Below are 12,134 nucleotides of genomic sequence, written 5' to 3'. Positions count from 1 at the left end.
AACAAAAATTAAATGAAAAAAAAATTATGGAAATATATATACACACAATAAGATTTTTTTGTAAAAATGTAAGTAATACTTGCATTCAACAAGAATTCATTGATTAAATTAAACAAAAGTCTGTCTGTCTGTCTGTCTATCCATCTCTATCTATCTGTCTGTCTGTCTGTCTGTCTGTCTGTCTGTCTGTCTGTCTATCCATCTATCCATCCATCTATCTATCATAAAATAAATCTGTCAAATCCATTAATTATTTCTAATTAATATCTGTTAAATTCTAACCCTGCAGTTTTGTGCCTATACAAAAACATTTGCATTCATAATATTACCAAAACTGCTTTAAACAGCACAGAGAATTAAGAAAAGCCACAAAGAAATTACAACACCTGCAAATATATTTAAACATAACCATGCATGTTAAATAGCATCATATATTCATGTAGCAAGCATATAAAATGGGTTTATTGCTATTGTTTTAATTAAAGAGAATGATATGTTGTATGACGCTGTATTTACTGAATTAATTAATTTTATTTATCATAGGGTTTATGTATTAAATATTGTGGTGTGTGTGTGTGACCATGTTCTGCTGCTGCAAAGACTAAACGTTCTCATTTTAAAGTGGCAACTTTACACTGACACTGATTTATTGCTCTTTTCGGCTATTATTGTGATTTAATGCTAAAATAATAGTAACCTAACTTTTACAATTTCCACTTTTAATCCATTTATAAATAGATTATATAATCTAGTTATATAAGAAAAACCTGCTGTAGAAATAAAATGTCCAAGCTATAATATAAAGTGCAGTTACACTTTACATTTTAAGGTGACGTAGTTGCATTGTACTTACTCAAATAAGTACTGAATAATATTAATTAACTGCATGTACTTACTGTAGAGTATTTAGGGTTAAGGTTTGTTTTAGGGTTAGTTAATTGTAATTATGCATCATTTACTGTTATTACTATGTAAGTACATGTAGTAATGTGTAACTACATCACCTTAAAATCAAGTGTTTCCAAAAGTGCATTAAATGTACTCCTGAACATTAATTACTAATGAACATTTTGACGAGGAAATCAGAAGCTGTCTATGATAAATGTAAGGAGCGCATATAGTACCATATTCAGTTACTGCTTACACGGGCATCTGGTGTCTCACATGTAACGTACTGTATGCACACGGTTTCTTTTCCCATCGGATTTAAATGTACAAAGTGTAAATTTACAAATTATCTGCAAATGCAGAATGTCCTAACTATATGACCACAATTGAGTGTAGTTTTTCTCAGAGAAAAAAATGTGTTTATATGAAGACTCTTATTTATTTGGTTTAGACATAATAAATTATTAAATTGTATGTATATAAATATCACTGTAAAAATGATATGATCAATAAGTTATGCCAACATTTGTTTTTGCATTGCTTTAAATCATTAAAATAATATACAAGTTATACAAGATTAAATTCATTTTTTAAGTTAGTTTAATGTAATTTAAGTTCAAATAACTTAAACAACCACGTTGATTGAACTTAAGTTTAAGGCAGCAACTTTTTTTACAGTGTGTATTTCAAATGCAATTTTTAGCTTTGATTACTAAAAATGACAAGACAAAACTACCAAAAAAGATTTGTTTGTTTTTTCTAAGACCATATAATTTTATAATAATTCTATAACCATATATTTTTCAAGCATTCAACTGAAATTATTATATTTTACTATGAATTATGTTAAACTATACTATAAAAGTGGAAACGTGCAATTGTTCAATTAAGGACCTGTGTCATAATGGTCTGGTCTTTGATAATAACTGGTGTAACTAAAACAAATAAATGAAAAACACTTGGTGTAGAAAAAAATCTCACTCAGAAATTGCTTTTAAATTTCCCCCAAATAAAGTAATACTTTGAATAAAAGATGAAATTTTGAAGTAGAAAAAGTGAAATATTAAAGCATACGCCAGAAACCTGTTTTATTTACAACTTTGAAAAAATATATATATTTTTTTTTTTACAGTTTAGTGAGGTTGATTCAGTTATAATAAATACGATTTTTTTTACTTCAATTATACCAGATACTTTAGATTTACCACATCAAGTACTTATTTTTTCAGGTTAATTGAGTTTTCCAAAAATACAAATCTTTAAAACACAACTAAATACAAAAAAAAAAAAAAAAAAAACTGCAACAACCTTGGCTCTAAGACTGCTCAACAACTTCTCAAAGTTACATTTCTAATAATCACTTTATCATGCATCTTTGTCTCGCCGTACAACAGCACATCAGCCGCGTCAGTCTCCTATAATGTCACACCACAAATATCGAAGCTCCTTTTCTCCTCACACATACTACATATGCATTCAGAGAGGAAACAATAAATTAGCCTCCTGAGATGCACGACCCACAGATTTAAATCACAAAAACTTGGCGGCAACTTCATAATCTATCAGAACACACTGTCACCACATTATCAGGCCGCTGGCTCTTACCTCGCTCAATCCCTTCCCTCTCTCTGCTCAGATCCAGGACTCTGTGTACAGTTCCCTTTGCCACGAATGTGTGCTGCTCCATTCGGCCTGGAATAGTTCAGCGTCACATGTGCTGCGCAAAAGTGAGTGAAGGGAAAACAGGGAGGGCGATGTTATGTGAACTAACACCTTATGGATGAAACCATTCCCAAATGGGATGTGCCTCCCCATCCGATGCATCAAATATACTTTCATTAGGCGTAATTGTTTACCAGATGTCCGAACGAAAAACTTAACCAATACGACATAAGGTAGGAGAGAAAAAATAAACCAAAGATTTGATCTTTAATATGCATTGCCTATTTTGATATTTTGGTACAGCAGAAAAAAAGTAAACCAAAAGATTTGATTTTTAATATGCATTGCCTATTTTGTTAGAACCTCATGCTGATTTAAAATAGATTTAAATTATTTTTGAAAAACAACACTTTTTTAAATTATAATTAGGCCTCTTATTCAAATGTTTGGGGACAGTACAATTCTATTTGAACAAAAACGGACACTTTCATTCAGCAAGGATCCATTAAATTGACTCGACAATAAATGTAAGAAATTGATTTACAATTTTTGTCAATGGTATTGATGATTTTCAGTGTTGTAGACTTTGGCGATGCTGAGGTGTCTAGACTGACCCTGTTGCTCCAAAGACACTTGTTACAAAATCCTGTTTAGGAAATACTGCCTCCATAGTGGAATTTTTATAGAAGAGGTTTCAGTTTTCAGCCTTTTTTTACCTCTTTTATTTTACCTCTAAATTTTGGGTGAATGTTTTTAAGGGCTGCAGTGAAAAATAATAATATTTATTCCTTAATTTTGAGAAAAACCCTGTTTTTAAAGAATATATTAAATCCCCAGTTTTCTGACCTCGTGAATATGGTAATGTTGAAAATATCACATTCACACATGTAAACAGAAGAAATGTTTATGTAAGTTTTTCTTTATGTAACTTTGTTTTTCCTTTAACATATTCTGATCAGTTCAAGAATGATTTATGCAATTTTATATGATTTATTTGAAAGAATTAAAAGAGCAGTTTCATGTCTATCCTTGTATTGGTGAACTGGTAAAAGCTGATATAGGATTTAGAAATTAGTAATAAGTAATCCAATACTACAGTAGAGTAATTAGTACAGTAATCTAATTACACTGTTGAAGATATAATTAGTAGCTAGTCATTTATTATTTCAGAGTAACTAACCCAACAGTGCTATAAACAAAAATATTTATCATGTACAAAAGCTTTATGTACAGAGCGAAACTTTAAACTAACTCTTAATTTTAACTTCTATTTGAGCTTGCGTATTGTGTAATAAAATACACATTTTCTTTATATCTTTATATGTTTTTTTTTCTGTTCTGACTCTTAAAAATTACCTTTACTGGTGTAACGTAATGTAGTCAGGTTGAAATATTCATATTAAAAACCTTTTTTTTTACTTAAAAGGTTAATTCAATTTACATAAAAAATAAAAAAGTTAATTTAAATATAACACACAGATTTCATTTTTAGATTGCCCGACAAAAATGCAAACCACGCAAGTTTAAGTAGAACACAAGCATGTTAATAGTAGGACCTTTGAAACAGAATAAAATTTAAGTCGAAGTGAAACATGAGCAACCCAAATCCAGAAAAAATGTCCTGCAGGAGTCACGTAGGAGTTTGTGGGATAATGTGCGAGTATTAAATCCTAAATGTGATCCTTCTTTGACAGCATTGACAAGTCTTTGCCAAGACGCCCACCTGGCTCTGAACTTCATATGTCCAGTTTCTCTGTCCTAGTTTTCACATTTTTAATTAGCAACATCAGTGAGCTGTAATGACAGATGAGTGGTCTCACCTGCTTATCATGATAAACTGAAGCGCTGACAGCATGTGGGATAAAACACAACGCCCTGACAGATCTGCAAAACTATTGGGAATATTAACAGAGAACACAACGTCATTACGAACCACAAACATGTCGCACCTTTGGCCACAATATTGGACAGAATTACTGACAAAATCGTAAAAGAAATAATATATGATCACGCAATAATAATAAAAAAATACATTATTTCATTTGCTTAATTGCGTTTGTTGAAAAAGGTTTTTTTTTTTTGTGAGCAAAATTTTAGTCTTTTAGTTTGCTATTTGTAATAGACTTCGTAACTACTGTAAGGATATTACAAATACCTGTAGGCAAAAAAAAAAAATAAAAAAAAATTGTTTATCATTTTATTTTTTAAGATTTTAAATGTTCTTTATGCATGTGTGTGTGCGTTTGTGTGTTAGCTGTTGCCTTAATACTACTATATATATATATATATATATATATATATATATATATATATATTAGGTGTCAATCGATTAAAAATTTTCATCGATTAATCGCATGATTGTCGTGAGTTAACTCGTGATTAATCGCATTTAATTGCACATTTTTTTATTTGTTCTAAATATACCTTAAATTAATACTTTTCAAGTTTGTAATACTCTAATCAATGTGGGCATGGATAAATATAGATGCTTTATGCAAATGTATGTTTATTATTGAAACCATAGTCAATATAGAGCATGAAGACGAGACATGTTTCAGAGGTCATAGATGTTTTTTCAAAGAACTTGTTCATGTCTATTAGACACATGTAGAAAGAGCAAAGAAATGCCATGTTCCCATTACTTCTCTTTCTTTGCACTGAGCAATTTACTAACAAAAAAATGTTTAGATTTTTGCATGACAGGGCAGCTCTTCTGAAAATGCTAAATGTACATTTAGACATCTGCAATGTCGCTAAGTTGCCAACACGGTGTATCTCCATTTCTCCAACTAGGGGTTGGGCCACGGGTCAAACAGAAAATATGCGCTGCGTTAATCGCCCGTTAAAAAAATTAGTGCCGTTAATATGATTTTGCGTTAACGCGTTATTAACGCGCTAACTTTGACAGCCCTAATATATATATATATATATATATATATATATATATATATATATATATATATATATATATATATATATATAGAGCCTACATTAAATAAAATACAATAGATGTGTATTAGTGGGAAATTCACTAATTTAATTGAATTTTTGCAGCAATAAGATAAACTATATTCATAAGAAACATTTCCTAAACAAAAACTATCTTTCAAAATGATGCAGGTCTCAAATCAGTGTAACATGTATGTTCTGTGTTCCCCCCTTCATTGTGTTTTTGGTTTAGTCCTGTGACCCAGTTTTCCCCAGTCTGTTTGATTAGTCATTTCTTTCACCTGTGTCCTTTTCAAGATCTGATTAAGCTCCTTTGTTTGCTACATGTATTTAGTCCCTGTGTTCTCCCTCAGTCTTCGTCCGTTCTCGTTAATGTTAGCGTCAAGGTTATACTGTGTTAAAGTGAGTGTTCTCCTGAGTTTTGCATTAAATCCTGTTTATTCCTATTCTCCGTCTTCATCGTGCTTTTCACTACACCATGTTACGTGACATACAGGTCTTGAATTTGCCATAAATTTTGTTATCGATAATCGATTTCAAGAATGAACACACAGAGGAATTTACTGTTTTGCCATTCAGAGAAATTCAACATTCATCAAATAGAATTTCATTAAACTTAGTGACGAAACAAATTCTTTTGTTATAGTATACAATATTGTCAAAAATGTACACCATCAAAATATATTGTAATTTTGGTATAATTGTGCACCAAATTGATTTCAGATAACTTTATAGATGATTTAATTACTCAAATCAAATCAGAATTTGAGGTAAATTGGAGCCTTTTGTGAAATGAAATGTTCTCCCAACATGGTCCATAAAATAAACATTCTATTTCAGTTTATGCTTGAATTACCCATTAACAAGATGTCACACTTACCACCAATAGAAATTTGAGTTTCATTTTTATATAACTGAAAATGAATTTAAAAAAAAAGTAGTTATATGAATTTCTCTGAATATTTAATTTGTAGTTTCTACAATTCAAATTGTAATTAATTCTAATAAAATTAAATCTTGCTTACGGCTGCATTTTGAATTAAATTCAAACCCAGCAGCAAAATTTTTGTTTTAAGTGCGGTCTCACTTCATTTCTGAATAGAGTACAATCCTGGTTCATGTAAGCACTCTATGAAAATATTCCATCCAAAATTCCTGATTTAAATTCAACAATATTTAATTACTAATAAAACAGAATTAATTCATCTGAATTCAAGACCAGTGAAACTTTAAACTCAGCAGTTTCAAATATGTTGACCCAGTTGTTGCCAGCTCTGAATAACAAAACTAGCCCAATGTCCAGTCAAAAATAGCCCAATTTCCATATCCCAAATATCAAAACTCAAGATATGCCATTCCCATACCTCAGATACATATTTTACAGTCACTGTAGAAACTATAGTGATCATAAACACAGCTCAAAGGTTCCCTACCACTCCGTCATGACAAAACTCTGGATGTACTCTGTCTCTACACAAAAGTTGTGTGTGTTAACATTAGTAAATGCACTGTGAACTAACATTAAGAGTTTTATTAACTAGTAGTAACAAAGATTTATAAATGCTGCACGAATATATTGTTCATGTTAGTTCATTCTTGAGCTAATGTTAACAAATGAGACCTTATTGTTACCAGAATTATTCTCAAAACAGTCAATAAACAGCATGTTCGCACTGTGAAAACCTTATATAATGTGACAACATGCCCCACTAGAGGGCATATAAGTCAGATGACACTTCATAATTCTTTAATTCTCATTCATTTTCTAATTGCTTTAATTGATAACATCAACAAACATTATCGCATTACTTAATTCTTAATAGATTTGTATTTAAATTACATTAAAATGTCATCAAACTTAGAAAAAAGGTTCAATGGGGTTACTATATAGAACACTTCTTGACTCTAGACAGTTCTTGACTTAATTTTAAAGAACCCTTTATGCCAAAAGGCTCTATATGAGGAGAAATGTCTTACATTATTGCATAATACTTTCATGTTTAACGGGTTTAAAAAAAATAATAATTGTAATCAAGTGTTTATGAGCTGGTGAATTGATGATTAATTTTAATAAAATGTTTAAATAAAACTGGAATTAGACCTGAATCCATAAATGATCCCATGATGGAAACCCCTGAAAGGTTCTATCTAGGAAGCGCCTGACGGAACCTTTTAAGATTCTATATAGAACCTTTTCTTCTAAGGGCCGGTTCACACCGAACACGTTTTTGCTGTTAAAAAAGGAGAGATGCAGGTAAGTGGAAAGAAAAAAAGCGCAAGGTCTAGAGACGTGTTTTTTAGAAGTTGAACTTATTTTAACTTGAGCGCCGGAACGCAGTGTCATGCGCGAGATGCTGCAAAAGACGCGGTATGTGAAAGGTAATTGTTCTCCAGCTGTTTTACTGACCCTTTCCGCGGTTGAAGAACACTGATTGATCGATATTATGTATGATGAATATACATTTCGGTAAGTTGTACGGTTTCTTTTCATTCGTGTTTATTTACTATTAGCTAGTAGAGATGATCGGTTCACGTGCCGCTATCTGTCACGTCACATTTACAAGCGCCAAAACGGTTTTTCTTGTTTGAATTTCGTAATAAAATTGACAGAATCAGAGGGCTGAGACTTTTTAATATCATAACTAACCTGCTTTGTCTAGTCTGTCGGTCCCTGTGTCCTCTTTGCTTCGCGATTTTTCTGTGCGTGAGAAAATGGATGTGCGGCGTGAGAGCTTGTGAAAAGTGTCAATTGCGTGTGTCTCACGGTGAATGCGTGAGAGTTGGCAGCTCTACGATAACGGGAGGTCCTCCAGTAGGTGCTCGTGCTTCCATGGCGGGTTCAGTTGTGCTTCCTCCTCCTTTGGCATGGCAAGAAACAACCATTACGCTGAAATAGAGCGCGCGCCGTGCGGAGCGTGCATAATGCAATCTATGAGCAGTGATTCGCCAAACCTCCCTTATTGCAGTCGCACACATTTCTTCTGATTTTATTTTGTAGTAACGAGTAACGAAGATGCTTAGTTGAAATATATCGGAGTAAAAGTATACATTTTATCTAGGAAATGTAGTGGGGTAAAAGTGAAAGTTGAAATAAATTTAAATAGCGAAGTAAAGTGCAGATACGTGAAATTTCTACTTAAGTACAGTAACAAAGTATTTGTACTCCGTTACATTACAACACTGCCTGTAACCCGTGTTTTTCCAACTCGTAACTGGGAGTACATCGATCTAGTACGAGTTCACGGGTGGGAAGTCACGGGTTTGACTGCCGTTCCAGTGCACTTTCGCGGGTATAAGGTTGGAAAAACACGGGTTACAGGTTGCCTGGAACGCGGTATAAGATGCCATTCACACAACGCTATTTTGCTTTGAAAAACGAGAGATGCCGATAGTGGAATGGGGGTGGCGTAAGGTCTCAAGATGTGTGTGTGTTTTTTTAAAGTTTAACTTATTTTAAGTTAGTGGAATGGAAAAATGTGTTCTGTATGAATCAGCCCTTCGTTCACACAACGTGTCTTTGCGTCTAAAAAAGCAACGCACCACTGTGATGTGATGATGGCATTATTTTGACCTTGAGAGGAAGACAGGAGAGAGATCTGTTTGGGTAATTAAGCAGCGGTCTGTGTAAAAGTTATATTTCTTTTAACTTGACACGGAGTCTTAAAAACGCGAGACGCTGCAAAAGAAGCAAGACGTGACCGCAACCGTCATACACGTCCATCTAGTGTGTGTTGTTTAGAAAATGGCGGGTGTATGTTCAGTTGTATGATGTTATGATGAACTATGCCTTTCTCCACTGACGTTCTGAAAGCGTTTCTGATGATTGTTAGAAGGCGAATGGGAACGTAGTTTGTGTAACATTTGCAACACATTATTAGCTGTTTTAATAACAAGCGTGTCAGTCAAGCGTCTGACGTTGCAAACAGCGACACCATTGTGCAGCGTTTACCTCAAGTTGGCGAGTGAATTTGTGAGCTGGCGTGAGTGGAGGCGGGGCTAATTAGCATATTCATAGGTCCTTGTGTGCTAAATGAAGCAAGGGTGCAGTTACATTCAAGCTATTTTAAGGCATGAAAAAAAAACGTCATTTTGGTGTTCAAAGATTAGTTTTAAGGGATAAAATTATTGACTACAAGGGGGACTTTTATATGACAACTAAAACACTTTCTTAAAAAAAAAAAAACTACAGGTGATTTTGATAATCTCATCTCACTTATTTCTTATTTTCCACTATAATATTATGTGGTAGTTTTGTAATGCTCTTCATGGCCTGCCATAAACAGCCTGTTGTACACAAGCGGCCCAGCATCCAATTCCCAGCGAGGTGCCAATGTGACAGATTTACAACCAGCCATCTGTTGGCATTGAATACGGACGGCACAACAACCAGCATTTCAGATTCTTTCCCTTTTTTAGCCACACAGGGCCACATTGACTCCCAAAACCTTCTGACAGGGAATAACATGACTGATGTAAAACTAGACCTTCACTCCGATGCCAAAACAATGGAGTGGAGGTAAACCAGCAACCCATTGTTGACTAAACTGGATTTAAAGCAACATGCTTTGACAAAAATAAGTGAATAAGGGAAATTAAAGCACACACACACACCTCAAGCTGTACTGACAGTACTGCAATTAAAAAAGTTGTGAAACAAACGTGTTTCAATAAAAGTTTATGATCAGTGTTTAATGAGTTGATCATGTGATAAAAATAGCAAGAGTCATTCATCAAGGTTGAAGTTGATCCCTGACAAAGTGTCACTTCAAATGACTGATTTCATTCTTTGCCATAAGCAGATAAAAAGGCAAATCCACTAGATGGTGCTGACAGATTTCTCACTGTCACCAAAGCATCAGAGACATTAATTGTGTACTAGGATCCTCATACGGCCTAATGAGGGCAGTGTGTACTGGAAGATAAATCTGCTGGCTTGCACAGAGAGAAATCTCACACTTTAACTGACTGGCTTCTATATAGCTCAGGTTCCTCTTTACAATGCAAGTCTATGGATTTTTAGCTTCATCGCTAAAATCACAAATCTGTTTGCTTAGAAAAGTAACAGCACATCACTCCTCATTTTGAGGTGTCATTTTTAAGGTGTCCATAGCACAATATTTATTTTTTTTGCCACTATTTTAAAAGTTTATTGAACTATCGAAAAACAGAAAAGGTGGACATTACATAAATTCAATTACATTTTTAGGCCATTCTGTATGAGCAACCGTTTGATCACGGGTTGATTTGTTTGTGGTCAAAGCATTGGGCTTATGATGACATTTTAAAGGTTTTATTTTCAGTTTTCATCTTAATCAATGCTGTGCTTTTGTGTAATTTGTTTTTATTCAGTTTCAGTTATTTATTCATTTCAATTTAATTGCTTTTATTTCAGCTAGTTGCAAAGGCAAAATTTCTAGTTTTCAAATTTTTCATCTAATATTTATATTTATTATAGCTTTTTTAATAAACAAAAAAAGTTAAGCATTTTAGTAAATGATAACAATGCTGGTGTAGTGTTTTTGATTATATATTGTTGTAAAAGTCGTGAAATGTCATCCATTTAAATAAGTACATATAACTTATGCTGTATAAAATAACTAAAACCTTTCAGTTTGCTGCAAACAAACTGCTACACAAGTTAGACAAATTCTATATTGCTATTATGTAATGCAAGCTTATTGATCCACAAGGAAAACGATTATTAAGTTTATAGAACTTTTATTAAGTTTGATGAAAGCACAGACCAACTTTAACTTCTTTAAAAGAGCTGAACCTGACTGCCTAAAGTTGCCTAAAGGTTTTTAATTTTCTCTACTAAATCTAAATTGACATTTGTTGTGCATACATTCAATTAAACGCACAACCATAGCATAAAATAAAAATGTAGTAAACGGAAATGTGAAGTACACAACTAATTTCAAAGTATAGCTTTTAATAAATCACTCTGACACTAACAACCTGTCAAGCCAAGCCAAGTCAAGTCAAGTCATAGAGTGTGTCTGGATTGGCCGGTCGAGCTGTAGGGAGTGTCTGAGCCAAACCAAATTGAGGAGAGAGTGATTTACGGTGTTCTGGTCTGGTGTGACCCAAACCACAGTCTAGTGCATGAGCGCACCATATCACAGGCATCTGGAATGTGATTCATGTGCTGCTGTAGCATCACAACCACCCGACGGAGCATTTGTTAAAAGGTCCACATTTAGTCATACCATATGGTGACTTTTACAAGCTTTTCCTAAGGAAGAAAACAGACGTGAACAAATAGGGCATTGTGTCACACAGATAATCACGTAATTCACACATTCAAATTATAATTCTATAATAATAACAAGCTATAAATGTAAACTTCAAATTTGAACATGATCAGACAGCTAAAAAAGTGTTAAGATTGTGCGTCAAATGTGTTAGTGTGTTCACGCAAAGCAAACAGCCTAGCAATTGTCACTGTGTCAGCACAGAAATAAAACTTTAAGACTGGTTTAGTCCCTAATAAATTCTCAGAGTTATATCTTTCGGCCTTTGGACAAGAAACACAGGCTGTGTTCCAAAACCAAGGGAGGGGAGCCCCGCCTCCACTCACTCACTCCAGCTCTGAGATCCACTCGTTGACGATCACAACGTTGACTTATGAATTT

At 33.5% G+C, this 12,134-nt stretch overlaps 1 protein-coding gene across 2 annotated transcripts in view; it reads right to left on the bottom strand.

Moving 5' to 3' along the window:
* rbm20 (RNA binding motif protein 20) overlaps positions 1–12,134 on the bottom strand; it is a 68,357-nt gene that overhangs the window by 32,022 nt on the left and 24,201 nt on the right. Inside the window, exon 1 of one of the 2 annotated variants that reach the window (XM_084117697.1) lies at positions 2,494–2,621. The exons of the other annotated variant lie outside the window; for it this stretch is intronic. The gene's annotated coding sequence lies outside the window, so the exon portion shown is untranslated. Of the gene's footprint in view, positions 1–2,493; positions 2,622–12,134 lie in introns of those variants that run through there. 2 annotated transcript variants of the gene reach the window in all.

This window comes from Abramis brama, assembly GCF_963993115.1.
Source record: "Abramis brama genome assembly, chromosome: 6".
NCBI classification, from domain to species: Eukaryota; Metazoa; Chordata; class Actinopteri; order Cypriniformes; family Leuciscidae; genus Abramis; species Abramis brama.
This window is presented reverse-complemented; position numbering and strand designations above follow the sequence as displayed.